The 20,548-nt window shown below is 42.0% G+C and overlaps 1 protein-coding gene and 1 long non-coding RNA gene across 4 annotated transcripts in view; one reads left to right on the forward strand and one right to left on the reverse strand.

Moving 5' to 3' along the window:
• Window positions 1-20,548, reverse strand: part of LOC143211547 (uncharacterized) — a 315,481-nt gene that overhangs the window by 254,726 nt on the left and 40,207 nt on the right. The window lies entirely within an intron of this gene.
• LOC143211544 (uncharacterized) overlaps window positions 2,437-20,548 on the forward strand; it is a 96,700-nt gene continuing 78,588 nt past the window's right edge. Inside the window, exon 1 of one of the 3 annotated variants that reach the window (XR_013009473.1) lies at window positions 2,437-3,987. The gene's annotated coding sequence lies outside the window, so the exon portion shown is untranslated. The remainder of the gene's footprint in view (window positions 3,988-20,548) is intronic. The other 2 variants (XR_013009474.1, XM_076429326.1) reach the window with 2 other exon arrangements.

Below are 20,548 nucleotides of genomic sequence, written 5' to 3' on the forward strand. Positions count from 1 at the left end.
TCTTTCTTTCCCATACGCTCTGCTTCTTTGCGTCGCAAATTTTGATCGTTCATTATTTTTCCTATGATTTTCTATGATTCTATCATTGAAACAATTGGCTTGTGATAGCTAAAATATGATATAAATATTCATGATCCAATTTTGTCTAAATGTCTTGCAAATACTGCATCAAAAGTTGTTCCGGATCTTGTCGTCGCTTCATTAGGATTATTTACCATTTCCAATCTTAATTTACTTCTAAACATTACTAGACTGCAAGAAGTTTCACTTCTGCCGCGCGTGGTTCTCCACGCGTATGTTCTTTTTTTAAATTCTTTATGAATGATTCGGTGAGTATTGAAACCCGTGTACGGCGGATCGATCGAATCAAAAGTGTCCATAGTTAAACATGGTGCGTCGAGCCTTGAAGTCGATGGTTGAACGTCAATTCGCAAATCCGCGTTCCTTTGTCTGTAATCTTGAGAACACTGTTCACTAGATACGGTTTGTGGAATTTCTCTGATATTATTATTATCTAAAATTTCGCTAATATTAGCCCGTAATGCTTTTTGTTGTGCTCTGTATTCTCGACAACGTTGGCGGTTAGGCTTTACTGGCTGTTTAGGTGGTTTGATAGCACGTTTTCGATCACGAAACTCTTTTACTTGTTCTGCCGGTGTTTTCGCCATATCACTGAGTAGTGGGGGTATATAGGACAGCTGCCAGTCACTGTAATTGATAAAACACAGGACGAGATCTTTCGTTCCAACCTAATTAATTATTACCGATTACCGATTACCGGTAAAGTGACCGACGACTCGCGGTGACTGAATGTGAAAAACAGACATCAGCGCTCGAACCGGGAGTGTATCGTCACATAACCCTCGCTTTTGTATTTCTGTATTTGACAAACTGTGTGTTTAAAAACATATCGTTTAACATAATAAACGTTGCATTGACATAATAAACGTAGCCTCCAACTTTTTCCATAAGAAACCTACATCTCCCGATATTTAAGAAAATGTATGCCTGTTGACAGTTCTCGCGGCTCCGCTCGAAACGGATCAGCTAACCATCCACGTCACTTCGGTTACACATTTTCATGTCGCGAATTCCATGACGCGAAATTAGCCACTTAACGCTTACACTTACACCCTGCCAAAAGAAGTTTCACTTCAACAAAAATTGCAATTAAAATCACAATAAAAATAATAAACATTAAAATTACAATTATAATTCAAATCACAATACAAATTGAAATTGGCATTAAAATTAAAGCAAAAACACTATAACTCGAACAAATAATACCAATGCTAATACTGCTAGATTATGGGTATACATATACAGTCGGTGTACAAAGTATTCGTACGTAATTTATGCGTTTTATAAAAACGCATAAATTTTTCAAAATTGGACACAGCAGCTTGAGTTTTTTTGAGACGTTAAAAGGGTTAGTTATTATTGGTCGCAATTACGAAGGGAGCAGTAAAGACCACGATTTTAAAATTTTTTATCTGTGCCCGTAATGAAAATTTAAAACATGTATTTTGTAAATCTATATAAGAAAGAGTTTTATATATATATATACACACATATATATATATATATATATATATATATATATATATATACAGAGTGAATAACAAAAGTAAGTTAATACTCATCTTTTCAATAATGAAATTACGATAATAGTAATATTTATTCACTTATAAAAATAAACAAGTTGATCACATGTTTAATGGTAATTTTGAAAACAAAATTTATCACGATAATCACAGTGATCTGAATATTTATCAAGATATTGATCTTTCTATACTAAATATACAAAATTTGGTGTGCCAAAAGTAAGTTAAAGTATCGTTTAATAACACTGTCCAGCACCAAATTTGTTTCACAATTACATTGTGATAGTAGTACTTATAGAGTTTTATGCGCTGATTCCGAATTTGCCCTTAATTTTTCTCCTAGACGAACAGTTCTTGAGAAACAAGACTTCGAAAAAAAAATTTTTTTTCAACTTTAAACAAATATTGTGATGGTATTATAAAAGATATTGAATTGTTCTTTACAGCAAAAGATTCTGTAGACTTTCCCGAATACAGTGATATCTAATACTAATATATTATGAATGTTTAAACATGTTTAAACAGTCATTAAAGACGGAGAAACACCACTCTTGCAGCAACTTTCAGGATATTTTTCAATTTATCTCACAAAATAAGGGTTCAGCGGAAAATCGAACTATACCACGCGATAGAGCAGACTTTTATCTTGAGAAATCACCTTTTGAAGTTTGCTACGTCGACGTTTTTTCCCGAACCAGAAAGCAAAATATCTTCACCCGGCATAAGTTGGCCAATTTATGTTGAGATCGCGCTAGTGGTGAGCGTCACTGGCGGCAACTTATTGTTAATGTTGTAATGGCGATGATATTTTGCTTTCTGGTTCAGGAAAAAACGTCGACGTATGTCGACATTCTGTGAGCATTGTAAGATGTAAAAATCTTTGAATTTACGGTTTGCGATTCATTTAAATCGCAGATTCTTACGATTTTTGCTATTTTCAATCACTTATATTTTGTAACATCCTTGATCGATTTCGATGAAGCTTTGTACAAATATATAACTTACTTAGACCTACGAAAAGGCGCCTTCTAACTTTCCATTACTGGAGCAGATAAAAAATTTAAAAATCGTGACCGTTACTAATTCCTTCGCAATTGCGACCAATAACAAATACAAAAAAAGTTATTTACCCATTAGCTGGTAAACTAATCCTTCTAACGTCTGAAAAGAAATTCAAATTGTTGGGTCTAATTTTGAAAAAGTAATTCGTTTTTTTAATGTGTTCGAATACTTTGTACACCGACTGTAATAACCACAATGTTTATGGTCTTAAAGACGTTTTTATAGGACGTAAGACTTTCAGACCTTAAATAGATGTAAAATGGACGTCTTTAAGACGTCGTGTGCTATCTGGGTTATATTATACCATGCGAGAGTTAAAACTACTTTACTTGTAAAGGGTTGAATTTGATTTGCCAAAGGGTGAAATTAATTAGCAGAAGGGTGAAGTTGATTTGCAAAAGGATGAAATTGATTTACAAAAAGGTGAAATTGTCTTGCAGAAGGGTGAATTTGGACTACAGAATCTGTACAACTAGAATTAATCAAAATGCAGTGTGATTCCGTATTGAAACAAAAATATATGGATGTTGAGATTCCACATTTCTACAATTATTTCTGTCGACCGATTTCCCGATATGTTGTGTGGAATTAGGCGTATTTCAGCTATGTTCGGTAGCAGTGGTAGCACATATATGTGCGAACCACTATTTTTAACGTCAAAAAATAATAAAACTGCGGAAAGGTCAAGATGAACAGGCCAGCGTGTACAATCAACTTCAAAGATAATTACACTTCACCAAATTCAACCAAATTCTGAAAATTTGAGTACCGAAAAACATTGCCAAGTTTCTTCGGAACAAAAATGAAATGGTTTCATTCAAATAAAGTTGAACTTGGAAAAAAACAATTTTTTTACGTATGTTATTTTGTACGTGTAACAGCATGCAATGTTAATAAAAACAAATGTGTTTCCTTTTTATTTCCCTCGAATTAGTTTATAATGCTTAATGAGGCGCTTGGTGGTAAAAGAGTTCAACATGTCTGCCATAAACGAAAACGATTCAATGAGATTCGGGTCATGCGTAACAGGATCGTCAGAAGAGAAGTTCAAGGTCGATGAATTCTGAAATGTCCTTGAACCCATCGTCGGTTCCACGCATCTCTCTCGGCTACATTCAAATAGTGACGGATTTCCGGAAGCTGTCTGCTACGCCTGCGCTGCTCCTTTACCATCCCCTGGTGAGCCGCTTCTGCGCATTCTACGCAAGAATTTTTCTCACAGGGGAGGTTCTGTCTGTCCCGGATTGTCGTGTTCGTTCGACGGAGCAAACTGCCGGAAGTGGAAACGGAGAATAGCAACCCTTTCTGTTAGTCACATATCGTGAGTACCTGTCTGTCACCGCATCACTCTTTTCTCTGAATTTCTGTCACACTCTCATATCTCTTGTACCATCTCGAATCAGTTAACGGAACACCATTCACCGAGTCGTACCGTTTCCATACCAAAAGATTCACTTCGTTCGTGTCTCCGTTTTCTAACCCGTTTTCGCTGAGTATTGCCAGCATGGTTTTTTCTTCGTCAATAGTGAACAGTTTGTGAAAAGCTACTTTTATCTTTTCGACCTTATGCTCAGTCGTGTGTTCAATGCTTTTTCTTCTTCACGAACTTCGTGGTTCTACACGAAATCACAGAATTAACCTTCAGGTGCCAAAGACCGGCGTCGTCGAGTCGAATAATTTCTTGGTACGCGTGGTATTTAGCATTTACGGGACGAAAATCCGAAATCGATTTCGCCAACGGAAAGTATCGAGGTCTGCTGTTGCACGTTTTCTCTCGAACTATTCTCGATGAACCTCCCGAAATTTTAACCGTAGTTCGCTGTTATAGAGAAAGTATGATTGTAGTGGAAAAATAGTGTAACTAATCTTTTAATTTTATTAGTTCCCGAACTGATATTTTGGTAAAGTTTGTCAATTCGTCAGAGTAACGAAAATGAAGAACATTTATTTTAGAATTTATTTTAATACCTTGTGATTATATTAAATACCTGTGGCTATGTATTGCGGAAGCGTGTACCGTAGATCATTATTTTCGAACTAATTCAACATGTTTTATTAATGATCTACCGATTGCTGAAATCCTTCTACAATTTTATTTATAAATTCTCTTATGTTCTACAAATATAATCATATTATGCACCTTGTATTGTGTTACTGGATTTGAAATAATTTAAGAAAATATGCATTTTTTCATTATTAGTACCACTGGTTATTACATTCATTGGATTTCATACAGGGTGTTCATTCGAAAACTCTCCAGCCGATATAAGTAACCGAAAATTTGTTCTCTTGTTGGTAAATGTTATCGTTGAGAGAAATTCATTCGGTAATTGTTATGAGCGATCGAAATAAACTTCTCTCATCGATAACTGTTTTGAGCAATCGAAACAGTTTTTCTTCATCGATAACAGTTATCGAGGAGAATACAATTTTTTGTACACTAATAAGTGTTATTTGTAACCAAAAAATATAAAAATCGATACTTTTTAATCATATTGTTCTTCGTATTTTTTTCTCTATATAGTTCGTGAACATTATCTGAATTTCAATAATGATCATCTTTTTATTAATGATTTTTGGTCCCTGATTACTATCACTATCATGTATTATTTTATTTGGACAATGAAATTGAAATACAAAAATGATTTATCCGCTTTAAACGGCAAATGAAAACAAATTTCTTATATTATTTGTAAAATAAAAATAATTGATTATTACAAATAAAATGTGCCCGTTCTGGTTTATGACAGAAATTGCAATGAAAGAAGTACTGTAATACGTATTCGTTTTTTTTTAATTCGTTGTATAATACATTTCGGAGAATACCAGTGCAACATTAAACAAGCTCTCCTAAAATTTAATCTGTGTATTTTCGTTAATTGGACTACCTCGTAAATCTAACCCAGATAGCATAAAGACGTCTCAAAGATGTCGTCAAGACGTCTGTTGTCGGACATTCAAGACATATTACAGACGTCTTGAATGTCCTACGAACATCTTATGTTACAAAACTGTACGTCTTAAAGACGCCCATTAGACGTCTTTGATGTCCGACAATAGACGTCTTTTTAGGACGTAAGACTTTCAAACCTAAAATGGACGTAAAGTAGACGTCTTCAAGACGTCCTGTGCTCTCTGGGTAATTATATGCTGTGTATAATATACAGGATGTTCATTTAAAAATATTCCATTCACATATCTCGAAAATTATGAAAGATATTAAAAAAGTGTAAAACACGCGCGTCCAAGGATTTCGAGGGCGAAATAGGGGGCAGTATCAGTTTTTTATTTGAGTGGCGTTTTCAAGGTCATTTGAAGGTCAACTTTGGTTTTTCAAATGGAAACCTATACTTTTTATTATGGGATCTTATTGTACGTAAAAATACCAGCAATTTTCGTAGGACACATTTTTTTTATCTGCGCGCTAGTTTCGGAGATATTTAAAGAGAAGTAGAGCGAGTCATACTTATACTGCGAGAGAGTTTGTAATATCTTTATAACTATAACTTTTCAAAATGTTCTCCGTTGTTTTCTAAACAATTTATACAAACAATTCTCAAATTCTGAACGAATATTTTTGAAGGTATCTGTTGGAATAGCTCTACATTCCTGTATAATTCTGCGATGCATATCGTTGACGCTTTCTGGTTTTGTTTTATAAACAACAGAATTTTAGTGTCCCGAAAAAAAGAAGTCGACTGGAGTTAGATCTGGTGATCTTGGCGGCCACTCAATAACACCTCTTCTACCGATCCATCTTTATTGGGAATCGATTGTTTAACCACTGGCGAACTGGTGCGGGGGAGCACCATCATGTTGGAAATACAAAAGTTCTTCATTTAACAAAAAATTGCCGTTTTCATCTCTTTGGTTTTGAAGACTTTCTGTTATGAGTGGATCAATGATATCGTTCAGTAAATTTAAATACAGATTGCCATTCAAACTCTCTTGGAAAAACAGAGGACCTATAGCAGCATTTCTTAAAATGCCTGCCCAAACATTTATTTTTTTCGGCCATTGAGTATTACTTTCTCTAATAAGATGTGGATTTTCGTCACTCCAATAACGACAGTTATGGCGATTTACAGCATTATTTAAGAAAAAAGTGTATTCGTCACTAAAACAAATATTTTTATGAGATTAGGAGTGACGTTGATCATATATGTTAATTCCACACAAAACTCAATCCGCCTGTCCAAGTCATCTTCCAATAACTTTTGATGCAACTGCATTTCATAAGCATGAAACTTGTTATGGAGAGTGCAGGCCTTCGTTTCACCGATTTAGTTGAGATTTTGTATACTTATAGATCTCGATCTCCCTTTACGAATATATGTATACCATTATAGGGGCAACTACTCAATAATTATTGAGATATTCATAAACAAAGTCGTTAGTAGTGCTTAAGTCTACAATTGTAGAGGAGATATACAACGAATAATAAGGCTTGGTGTATTTAGCGGCAACTTACGAGGCTTCTACCCGGTGGGCTAGGGTTCGAGTCTCGTCTGGTGAAAAATATTTTTTTTCTTATTTATTGGTATTATTTATTCGCTGTTGAACATTGACTTGTTTATAAAAGATTGCACATTTATTACAAATTAAATAACAAAAGTATGAATAAATTAACCGAAATCAATAAAATAGTAAATTTCCCTCTCGTGTCTGAAAACAGAAAAAATAAAGTAAATATAGGAACAGAAAATATGGTATACGATAAATTTAATGGTATTGTACATATTTTTAATTACAACAGTGGTACATGTCATAAAAGCATACGAAACATAACAAACAAAAACAGCTTGCACATCGAATAAGTGCAGTATTATTGCATTGGCAATAGTGTTCCTTCTCGAGTATTCTTTCTCGAGAATTTCTCGAGATATTTTGTAATTGGTAATTTAAAAAATGTCTTTTGTCAACTAGTATAAATTATATACGCTCTGAAATTTCATTGAAATTGGTTAATTGGTTTACAAATTATAAATGATCAAAAGTGGTAAATAGGCCGAAAATCTTGAAAAATTGAAATTTTTAACACTTTTGATCGTTTATAATTCGCAAACCAATTAACTAATTTCAATGAAATTTCGGGAGCGTATATAATTTATACCTGTTGACCAGACACATCTTTTGAATTTTCATTATTGGCCCAGCTAGAAAAGTTGTAAAAATCAATTTTTACTATTGTTTTTCACAATTCCGTCCAAATGCATTTTTTACTAAACTATAATCATTTACTAAACTAATTCTTCTAGTCTTACAGAGAAATTTAAGTCGTTTGGCCCATTCATAAAAAAGTTGTTCTGATTTAAAGTGTGTGGAATCAGTTATGCTCCTTACTGTATGTCCTACCATCAGTCAAGATATGCTATATTTTAATGTAGGTATTTAAATATCTCTGTTACTTGTGTCTATACGAAACAATGTCAGAGGAGAAATTTGCACTGTTCAATAAGGTGAATATAATGGCAAAATAAAAATTTTTTGGTAATCATATTTCGAAACTTCAAGGTCATCGTTATTTTTATTTAAAGGAGGTCACATATTTATTTTATATTGCTATTCAGAAAAAGGACAAATCCAACAATGTGTCATGTTCCATAGTTAAGGTGAATTTCAAAATTTTCAATTTAAGTGCGCCATGTCATCCTTTTATCCGATCAATCTCAAACTTTGCACAAATTTTTTCTCACCTAAAGGAACAATACTGGATAGTTGCGTGCATTGTATCTCGATAAAAATTTTTCTCCAAGTATAGCTTAGGTCCACCCTAATCCACCCTACATATTGGACAGGAATAAACATTGAGTTAATGTTTTCTGCGCTTTCGATAAATATTATCAACGATATTCCAAGTTTTCTAATATTTTGTTATTTCATTAAAAATTCTCGAGAATTCTCGAGAAATACAGGGTGATTCACGCAATTGTTACCAGTCATAACTCCGTTAATATTGCATTTACAAAAAAATGCCAAAGGAGAAAGATAAATGGTTCGAAGAGAACTACATCTGTAGGCCTTTAAATTTTTTTAGATGCAGCAGTATATGTGCAATTAATAATTGCATAATTTCTTTAAATAGAAATGCATATTGTTTTTTACACAGATCGATTCTTCTGTTCATTCTACGTAAAAAATGATTAGGGTACACATGGCAAAAAATTATTAGATCTCGAGATATTTTAAAAAAATGTCTTTATTGAAGAAGATGCTCAAACGCTTCTCCATTACATTCTAAACATTACTTGTAACAATAAAGGAGGGATTGATAATGATCGCACGATTTTCTAATTAGAAATAATATTTTTGGTCGAAACACACCACCTTTCTTTTCGTTACAATAGCTATAATTAATGAATGTAGAAACTGATCGAACCGTAGCGCCGTGAAAAATATTATTTCTAATTACTTGTAACGTTTTTTTATTGTTTGCATAACTGCGTTTATACATCAATACGTTGGCCAGCCCGTTCACCTGATTTAAGTCCCCTTGACTTTTTTCTGTGGGGTTATTTGAAAGATAGAATTTATTCAAATTCCATAGATTCTGTAGAGAATCTGAGAGAAAGAATCATACTGGAATGTGCAGCAATAACTGTAGATAATTTAAACGCAGTTATGCAAACAATAAAAATACGTTATAAGAAATGTTTAGAATGTAATGGAGAAGCGTTTGAGCATCTTCTTCAATAAAGACATTTTTTGAAAATATCTCGAGATCTAATAATTTTTTGCCATGTGTACCCTAATCATTTTTTACGTAGAATGAACAGAAGAATCGATCTGTGTAAAAAACAATATGCATTTCTATTTAAAGAAATTATGCAATTGTTAATTACACGTGCACTGCTGCATCTAAAAAAAATTGAAAGGCCTACAGATGTAGTTCTCTTCGAACCATTTATCTTTCTCCTTTGGCAGTTTTTTGTAAATGCAATAATGACGGAGTTATGACTTGTAACAATTGCGTGAATCACCCTGTATAGTCTTATTTCTCATTTCTCGAGAAATGAAAAATATTGAGAAATCAGGAACACTAATTGGCACTTGCTTCTTTGAACTTCTATGGGAAAACAGATTTGATTGATGTTTTGGAAAATTTGTTTCTCTGCTGTTTCTGTTTATTATGTTTCGTACACTTTTACGACATGTACCACTGTTGTAATTAAAAATATGTAAGTACAATATTATTAAATTTATCGTATACCATATTTTCTCTTCCTACATTTACTTTATTTTTTCTGTTTTCAGACACGAGAGGAAAATTTACTATTTTATTGATTTCGGTTAATTTATTCATACTTTTGTTATTTAATTTGTAATAAATGTGCAATTTTTTATAAACAAGTCAATGTTCAACAGCGAATAAATAATACCAACAAATAAGAAAAAAAATATTTTTCACCAGACGAGAATCGAATCCTAGCCCACCGGATGGAAGCCTCGAACATTGTTTGTTTGTATGTTTAAAAATTGTATATTTCAGGTATAAGAATGTTTAACAATGGTTGAATACTAAAAAATAAACGAAAAGTATCTTATTGCTAAATAAATTCCTAATTATTACTAATCTAAAGGCACATTAGAGGTCTACTTGTGACGGTTTTGTACGTCGAGGCAAAAATTGTAAGCAGTTTATCTGTACTCCTCGTAGTAATTACTACGTATCACAGTAATACATTATTCGGTTCACAGCCGTATTAATTTATCTTGCACTTATATTGTGCTCCCGAAAAACGCCTTATAAAACTAGGGGCTTACTTTTGGATGAGAGTACAGGGTGATTGGTATGGGCGGTGAGGTGATGTATATTTACAAGTGAGATACGGGTGAAATAATGATATGATGCTATTTACAAGTGAGATAGTGATACAATGAGCCTATTTACAGAGCGAGGAGAAAAAGAATATAGAATAAGGGGTGCAGATGTCTGCTTGTTTTTGGTTACGCTACTAAAAAATGAGGTCATATAAATAATATAATATATCCTAACTATACAGGGTGTCCCAAAATTCGTGAAAATCCCGAAAGGGGATGGTCCCTGAGACCATTCTAAGAGACATTTTCCTTTGCACCAATGTCAACTGCGGCTTTGTTTAGGAGTTATTAACGAAAAACACGGACCAATCAGAGCGCGTCCTGGCCCGCCGCGCCGCGCCGCGCCGGCAAGCGAGTGTCGGTGGTACGCCGTGACATCGCAACGAACAAGAGTTTCTCGATAATGTGAATCCTCTCCGATTTCGATGAGCTTTGGATACGTTGTCCAGACCATGATTCTGAACAACATTTCTCTTTAGACTTTTTGGCGATCGGCTTTAGTTTACGAGATAATCGTAAAAAAAGAGAAGAAGCAGAAACTGATTGAATTAAAAACTCACGTATTCAGCCGTAAATCCATTTGCTGCTTCGAAATGTGTGTCACTGGGTCACTCGGTGACGAAATGCACAGATGTCTTCAGGTACACGGCAGTACCGAAAGCCAAGGGACGTACGGCCAGGTCGACGAACTGCACAGCCGGTGGTAGAAGGCCTAAGGGATGCGCGGTCAAGTCGACGATCCAGAATTTAACTTTCACTTTCGAATCGATAAATAATTCGTATGTTTATTTTACACAGATGCCTTGAAATTTTTCCACACTCACAATCACTGTTCACATTTGTCAACACATAGTTATGCACTAATAATAATTGCCATATCCCTTGTACTGCTGCACAAATCACAACAATCAGGTAATGCAATCACTAGACTGCGGATTTCATGCATTTGTAGCAAATATGAGTAGGTGCATTTTAATACAGTAGAGAGATTAAAATAATTTCAAAGCACCATAGTATTATTTTCAACTTCTTAAAATGATCACAGTAAGAATCAAATATCTGTCTGGCTCCCCTGTCCCTTGTAATAGCGGCAGCCAACATTCATTTTGCATAAAGATTCGCAGTCTAGTGATTAGTTTAAATATCACTATCAAAAACACAGCTAATAGCAACCGTTAGCTTTGAATTGACAAGTCTTTGGAGATGTTCTCTCTACCGCGGCTCGAACGACACTGATTTTCCTCAAGATTTTTCTAAAGAATTTAGGAAGGGCATTTAGAGTGTCGAAATTCGAAATGCACGCTGTAGCACGAGAACGACGGGACGGTTAGACGAAAAACAGAATGCGAGAAGGACCGCTGTAAGCTTTGTGGCAAACACATGTTTAGTTTTTCCTGCAGGTTGGTACGTAGAGTCGATGGGTTCGAAAACGTCATCCGTCCTTTTACCCAGCAAGGAGTAAAAACAGGATACGAGAAGGACCGCTTTAAGACTTATGACAATCACATGTTTAGGTTTTCCTGTAGATTGGTACGCAGAGTCGATGGGTAACCGTTCGAAAACGTCGTCTGTCCTTCTTTTAGAAAGTTTCTTAAGGAAGATATAGGACAATAGGGATGCTACGCTGACCTGACATTTTTACCCCTTGCTGGGTAAAAGGACGGATGACGTTTTCGAACCCATCGACTCTACGTACCAACCTGCAGGAAAAACTAAACATGTGTTTGCCACAAAGCTTACAGCGGTCCTTCTCGCATTCTGTTTTTCGTCTAACCGTCCCGTCGTTCTCGTGCTACAGCGTGCATTTCGAATTTCGACACTCTAAATGCCCTTCCTAAATTCTTTAGAAAAATCTTGCGGAAAATCAGTGTCGTTCGAGCCGCGGTAGAGAGAACATCTCCAAAGACTTGTCAATTCAAAGCTAACGGTTGCTATTAGCTGTGTTTTTGATAGTGATATTTAAACTAATCACTAGACTGCGAATCTTTATGCAAAATGAATGTTGGCTGCCGCTATTACAAGGGACAGGGGAGCCAGACAGATATTTGATTCTTACTGTGATCATTTTAAGAAGTTGAAAATAATACTATGGTGCTTTGAAATTATTTTAATCTCTCTACTGTATTAAAATGCACCTACTCATATTTGCTACAAATGCATGAAATCCGCAGTCTAGTGATTGCATTACCTGATTGTTGTGATTTGTGCAGCAGTACAAGGGATATGGCAATTATTATTAGTGCATAACTATGTGTTGACAAATGTGAACAGTGATTGTGAGTGTGGAAAAATTTCAAGGCATCTGTGTAAAATAAACATACGAATTATTTATCGATTCGAAAGTGAAAGTTAAATTCTGGATCGTCGACTTGACCGCGCATCCCTTAGGCCTTCTACCACCGGCTGTGCAGCTCGTCGACCTGGCCGTACGTCCCTTGGCTTTCGGTACTGCCGTGTACCTGAAGACATCTGTGCAGTTCGTCACCGAGTGACCCAGTGACACACATTTCGAAGCAGCAAATGGATTTACGGCTGAATACGTGAGTTTTTAATTCAATCAGTTTCTGCTTCTTCTCTTTTTTTACGATTATCTCGTAAACTAAAGCCGATTGCCAAAAAGTCTAAAGAGAAATGTTGTTCAGAATCATGGTCTTGACAACGTATCCAAAGCGCATCGAAATCGGAGAGGAGATATGTAGTTCAGATAGTACATCGATCGATTTACAATTACAAGTTACTTATCTCGTAAACTAAAGCCGATCGCCAAAAAGTCTAAAGAGAAATGTTGTTCAGAATCATGGTCTTGACAACATATCCAAAGCTCATCAAAATCGGAGAGGGTTCACATTATCGAGAAACTCTTGTTCGTTGCGATGTCGCGGCGTACCACCGACACTCGCTTGCCGGCGCGGCGTGGCGCGCCGGGCCAGGGCGCGCTCTGATTGGTCCGTGTTTTTCGTTAATAACTCCTAAACAAAGCCGCAGTTGACATTGGTGCAAAGGAAAATGTCTCTTAGAATGGTCTCGGGAACCACCCCCATTCGGGATTTTCACGAATTTTGGGACACCCTGTATTATCATAAATTATGATACATGATTCATAATATATCTTAATTTATATTAGTCACAGTTGCGCTATAAGTCTTTGGTTATTACATCGTCAGTCTTTCTCTATTACAACGTTTTATATATTATAAGTCTGATGTCTAACTTATACCTTATCTTAAGGGGGTCTTCTCCAGCAGACGACGCTCGAGCGTGACCACTCACACATGGCTAGAGTACACTCACACGCCGCACAGTGGTCTGGATTGGTCTAATTGGTCTAATATATATTGGTCTAATATACAGGGTGTCTCAAAATTAGGTCCGGAGCCGAAAATGGGAGGTTCCTGGGATCATTTCAAGCGACATTTTCCTTTGAAAAAATGTCGTCCGCGGCTTCGTTAACGAGTTATTAACGAAAAACACGGACCAATCAGAGCGCGAGCTAGACGCGTGCAGCCCGACGCGCCGGCAGCCGAGTGTCGGTGGCACGCCGCGATGTCGTAACGAACAAAAGTTTCTCGATGATGTGAATCCTCGCCAATTTCGATAAGCTTTGGATATGTTGTCAATACCATGATTCTGAACAACATTTCCCTTTACAGTTTCTGTCGATCGGCTTTAGTTTACGATATTATTGTAAAAATTTGTAATTGTAAATCGATCGATGTACTATTTCCTATCCGATTTCGATAATATTTGGATATGTTGTCAATACCATGATTCTGAACAACATTTCCCTTTACAGTTTCTGACGATCGGCTTTAGTTTACGATGTTATTGTAAAAATTTGTAATTGTAAATCGATCGATGTACATACTATCTCCTCGCCGATTTCGATGAGCTTTATTTCAAAGGAAAAAGATATTTAAAACATCGAATTTATAACATATTTCAAAGTCATCGAAATCGGTGAGGACCCACATCATCGGCAACTTTACCCGAACGATAGAAGAAGCACAAACTTATTGAATTAAAAACTCACTTATTCAGCCGTAAATCCATTTGACTACCACATATAACCATCACACTTTTACATAATTGTTGAACTCGTAGCACACTTTTATAACTCGTATCGATATCGAACGAAATTACTTACTCCGACGCGGAAAGAGTTCGATGCTCTTCGCGATGCCGCGCGAAACTGTGCTCTCCCAGCGTACAATGTATTCGATGAAGGCGTCGTTTAAAACAAATGAAATCGTTCCCAAGGAGATATTGATTTTTCGAGAATCATATGATTCTCGAAAACACCGATTCGAAGATTATGTAAAAGTGTGGTGGTTGTATGTGGTAGTCAAATGGATTTACGGCTGAATAAGTGAGTTTTTAATTCAATAAGTTTGTGCTTCTTCTATCGTTCGGGTAAAGTTGCCGATGATGTGGGTCCTCACCGATTTCGATGACTTTGAAATATATGTTATAAATTCGATGTTTTAAATATCTTTTTCCATTGAAATGAAGCTCATCGACATCGACGAGGAGATAGTATGTACATCGATCGATTTACAATTACAAATTTTTACAATAATATCGTTGTAACAACCTGGTTTCGTCGTCACGTTCGGAGACTTCCTCTTCGTCCTTATAGCTCGCCGATCCAGAGTTCGATGTTCAACGAGAGGAAAATGTCGATGGGGAACTGGACGTGATACGCGGGTTTCGAAATAACGACACAGGCGGTTTCACTGACGATGCTCGCTACCGGCGCGTTCGTGAACGCGGTTTTCTGGATTCGCTCGTCGCGAATGTTCACTCGGTAACCGCGACTTTCGGATACGATTACGAGTACTTTTCTCGGACGCGCACGTCGCGGTTTTCAGGTACGGAACGCGTTACTTTCTCGGACGCGACGCGGATATATTTTCGGGACAGGTAAACGGAAGGATCAGAAGGTCAGGAAACCCCTGCCCGAGTCAGGTCGGTCGGATATGTGACGTGGCGGTTCGCCGTACGTCATGATCCTCTCGGGCGGTTCTACGGCGGCGAGTGACGGTTCGTCGTGCTCGCCGTTCGTTCTTGTCGACGGTACGCCTTAACAAGCTCGCTGGTGGTACACCTTGGCGAATAGAGTGACGGTACGTCGTGCTCTGGCTATGCTACGGGAAAAAGGACATTTTCGGGAAGGGAGGAGGGCTCCCTGCCTGAGTCGGGTCGGTCGGACTTCAACGTGGTGGTTCACCGTGCGTTTACGTCCTCTCAGGCGGTTCTACGGCGACGAGTGATGGTTCATCGTGCTCGTCGGGCGTTCTCGTGGACGGTACGTCGTGACGAGGAGGCTGGTGGTACACCTTGGCCTTTCAGGGCGGCGGTACGCCTTACCCTGTTGCAGTGGAACGTAGTTCGTCACCGGTGGAATGCCTCCATGGAACGGGAACACTGGTTGACAAAATGGCGGTGCGCCGTATTCTGTTCAGTGAAATGTGGTTCTTCACCGGAAAGGATACTTACAGGAATACTAAGCGTAACGATCTTCTCTTAGTATCGTCTCGGCTAAAAAGAACTCTCCCGGGGACGTGTGGCGCCTTTTATAGATGTGATCTCGGCTTCGAGAATGTTCTTCGCCGTTTCTCCTGCGCGTGGGGGAAACACTGTCGCCTCCTTCCCGTCGGTATCGGTTTCGTGGCGCGGTGGTCGTGCGGCGCGGGGCGCGTATCGGTGGTGCGCGACGGTTCGGTTCGGTCCCTTTCGGCTCGGTTCGGTTCGTTTCGGCGCGCCTTGATACCCGGGTCTACTCGTAACAGGCCTGCCCGGTGCAGGTCTGTTACACCCCCCTCCCCCTTCGGAAAAAAAAACGAGCGCGCGGCAGCGAGACTTTTTTTTATTAATCCAAAAGCAACGCACTGGTAATCACAGGACTTAACAATCCATCTTATCGGTATATACATCTCGCAGGTACTCGTTTGTAACAATCACAGTCTTCTGTAACTTATGGTTTACGTAGAAACGATACTCTTTGGTCCCCGGTCTACGGCACCTCCTTTCAACCTACTCTAAATTTAACCCTAACGTACATGGTTCCTGGCTAGCCCGTGATAGGTGACAAAATATAGTGCCGTGGCGGTAAAAGAAGAAAGAAAACAAAAGAAAAACGAGTATGGCGGGGGCTTTACTGCAAGGGAAGTGTCCCTGCTTTGCAAATAACAAAAATTACCATTTTACGCGGCGTTCGAAACCACTCCTAAACTATGCTCTTAACCTACTATTAAGTCTAACGCGTCAGTGAAAAAACTAGTCTAACGTCCTTAACCTACCGCATCCCGGTACGGGTTTTAGGGTCGCGGTGCGCGTTACCCCTTCTCTCTGGCACGTCCCGGTACGGGTTTACAAGGCCGCGGTATGCGTTACCTTTCTGTGCGTTGGGCGTCCCGGTACGGGGTTAAGGCCGCGGTACGCGTTACCTTTCATGTCCTACCGGGTCCGGTCGATGCTGGTGTTCGGCGTTGACATCTGCGGAGTCGTCCTGCTCGGTCGAAATGGAGTTTCCACCGTTCCTCCCCCGCCTCTGCCAGGAACTGTTTGGTGGCGATGAGTGCCACCGGCACCTCTACCCGGCGTCCTGTTGGCAGCTGGAACCACCGCATTTCTCCTCCCCGGTGGCGCCCTTGATACCGTATGGGCGGCAGGGCCCTCGGTGCCCGTTGCCAGGGTGTCACCGGGTGACCGTCGTTCCCTGGTCTCTCCTCTGTCGGCACCTCGGGGAAGACGGTTCCTGCTGGCGGCTGGTAGTGCCGACTCCTCCTCGTGTCCCTCCTGCCGCTACTCATCGCGGCGGTGGGCTCCAGCGGTGTTGGCGGCGGTAATGCCGCGTTCCGTCGCCACTCTGAGACGGGCCACTTCCCCGCGTTTGGCCGGTACGCCTGGCGCGGGTGGCGTAGCGGTGGCGTCCTGGGCGCGATGGAGAGTCGCTCCAGTTCTCGCCAGATCGGGACCGGTAGGTCCAGCGGGCCCGGTGGCAGCCTCCGTGGGTCCGGTCGGGTCCGGATTGTTGCTGGTCTGGCATCGCGTGCCCCGAACAACGGGTCCTCTCGGGTCGGTGGTGGTGCCTCGCCTGGAAGCACCGGTAGTGGCGGCGGAGGTGCCATGCCGGTGGCCGCGATGCCCGGCGCGTCCTCCGACCAGTGTGTCAGAGGTGGGGGTGCGGTGGTACGGCTCTTCTTCCGTGGTCTCGTGCTCGGCCTCTTCCCCTTCGGGGCCTCGGTTGGTGGCCACCATGACGACACGTTTGATGGTGCCGGTAGCGTCAGGAAGGGCTCGTGCCCTGCCAGTACCCGGTGCTCCTCTATTGTCAGGGTCTTTGCCGACTCTACGGACGCGTTGCTCGCGTCGGAGCTAGACCGTGGCCGGATCTGCCCCCGTCTTTCCGTTGGTCCCCAGGTAACCGGTCGTATCGCCCGGGTGCCTTCCGTGTCCATCGGCTGGTGGTCGCCCGGCGCGCCGGTGAAGCCGACCGTTGCCGTGATGCTGTCCCCTTGCGGTCGCCCTGGTACGACTGGTCTCGGCCGGGTGGGGGTCCTGGTTGTCGCCATCTCCAGCGACGGCGTTTCGGTGTCGGTGGTCGGTGTTCCCTTGGCGGTTACCGCCGCCGATACTGGTGGTGCCGTGACCTCGCTTGGTAACAACGTGGTCCCGTCCTGGGTCACCGGTGCCGTCGGAGTCGGCTCTACGGTGGTCTCGGGTGCTGTTGTCGGAGCTGGTTGCGGCGGCGGTGTCCCGTCGTACCTCTGGTCGGGATCCGGTAGCGGCCGGGTCGCGGCCGGCGGTGTCGGGGTTGCGGCCGGTGACCTCTGGTTGACCTCCGGCGGTGTTACCTCCTCGCCCAGTACCATGGGTTGCGGAGCCAGGTGCTCCGGGGTGGCGGGCGTCCGTGGCCGACTGCCGTCGTCCCCTACGACGGCGTACAACGCGTTCAGCTCGGCGTAGAAATCGTCCTCCATGCTTCCTGGTGGTCTCGTCCGTCTTTGGATTGGCCTAGGACAAAAATCAACACTCCCAATTACTTTCCTCGGTCGACCTCGTTGACGTGTGGTCGGGGTGGCCGCGGTGGCATCCGTCGGCGCCCGGTTCTGCTCCGCGTAGGCGGGTGGCCCCGGGCTATCCCCGGCTCCCCTTTCGTGACCGTCCGAGCCCCGGTCGGGCTCAGTTTCGGGTTTGAGGTCCTGCACATGAATGTGCCGAACCCAGCGCCGACTTGTGTCGCGTAGGTCAACGATTACCGGCGACACGATTCGGCCGACCGTATACGGGCCGCTGTATTTCGGCGACAGTTTGGCGGCAATGCCCGCTCCCTTATCGGACAACGTGTGTTCCTTTTTCCACACCGTGTCCCCGGCCGCCGGTCTCCAGTCTCTTCGGCGTAGGTTATAATAATGTTCCTGTCGGCCGAATGCCTGTGCCAGGTGTAGCCTCGCCAGTTCCTGTGCGTCTCGGAGGTTTCTCCAACGTTGTTGCGGTGGTGTCGTCGATTCATCGGGTTCTGGCTGTCCTGGAATCCGCAATTCTCGTCCCTGGTTCAAGTACGCTGGGCTGTAACCGGTGGCCTCGTGTCGGGCGGTGTTGATCGCGAACCTGGCCTCATCCAACTTCTCGTCCCACCGGTTGTGGTGGTTCCCGGTGTACTGTGCCAGCATCGTCTTTACGACTTTGTTCGCCCTTTCGACCGGGTTACAGTGGGGGGCGTATGGCGGCGTCCTCCGGTGTTCAATGCCAGCTGCACGCAGGAGTGCAGTGAATGGTTCGCCTATGAATTGTCGGCCGTTGTCCGAGATGATTACCTTCGGCGCCCCATGACGTAATATGACCTCCCTCTGTACGGCGGCGGCAACTGCGGTACTGGTGGCTTTTCGGAGCGCCGTGAGTTCTACCCACTTCGTGAATCTGTCTAGGCTAACTAGTAGCCAGATGTGGCCTTGGCGCGACCTTGGCAGCGGTCCGACCAGGTCGACTGATACCGTGTGCCACGGTTGTGTTCCTGGGTTCGCGTGCAGGAGTCCTGGCGGCGGTTTCGGCGGGGTCTTGTACCGCTGGCAATTGTTGCAGTTTCGCACATAACGTGCGACTTCTCTGAACATCCCCGGCCAATAAAAGTATTTGGCGACCCGTACTATTGTCTTGGCCAGCCCCAGGTGTCCCGCGGTCGGGTCGTCGTGGAATTTCTTGAGGATCGCCTCCCGTTCTCCTGTCGGTACGCATAGTTTCCACGCGTTGCTGGTCTCCGGTTCGTTATAGTCTAACTGGTGCAGTATTCGGCGGTAGAGTTTTCCTTCCCTGAGCTGGAATTCTGGTACGGCGGCGGGGTTCTTTTTCGCCTCCTCGACTTTCTTTGTGTACCACGTGTCCCTCCGGGGTTTCGGTCCAAGCAAGCTAACGCCAGGTGCGTGCTCGATTCTGGATAGGGCGTCGGCCACGTGGTTCAGCTTTCCCGGGCGGTACTTGACGTCGAAGTCATATTGCTGTAATTCGAGGGCCCACCTCGCTAGTCGCCCTGTCGGATTATCAATCTGTCGCATCCAGCGGAGCGCCTGGTGATCGGTGACGACGGTGAAGCGGTACCCCTCGAGGTATGGTTTCATTTTACGGATGCCCCAGAGTACTGCCAGGCATTCTTTCTCGGTGGCGCTGTAATTCCTTTCTGGTTTGCTCATCGTGTGACTGGCGTACGCAATGACCCGTTCTTCAGCGTCGTTGCCCTGCGTGAGTACGGCGCCCAGGCCGTGGTCACTGGCGTCCGTTTGCAACGTAAACGGTCGCGTGAAGTCCGGGCATGCGAGTACCGGTGCGGTGACTAGCTTTCTCTTCATTGTCTGGAACGCTTTCTCCTCGGCTTCGGTCCACCGCCACTTCGCGTTCTTCCGGGTGAGTTGCGCAATCGGCTCCATGATTTCCGCGAAGTTGGGCACGAACCTCCGGTACCACGATGCCATTCCGTGGAAGCGTCGTACTTCGCGGATCGTTTTTGGCGCTGGGAACTGTGCGATGGCACTTGTTTTCTCCGGGTCGGTACGGATCCCTTGCTG

Source organism: Lasioglossum baleicum, chromosome 8 (genome assembly GCF_051020765.1).
Source record: "Lasioglossum baleicum chromosome 8, iyLasBale1, whole genome shotgun sequence".
NCBI classification, from domain to species: Eukaryota; Metazoa; Arthropoda; class Insecta; order Hymenoptera; family Halictidae; genus Lasioglossum; species Lasioglossum baleicum.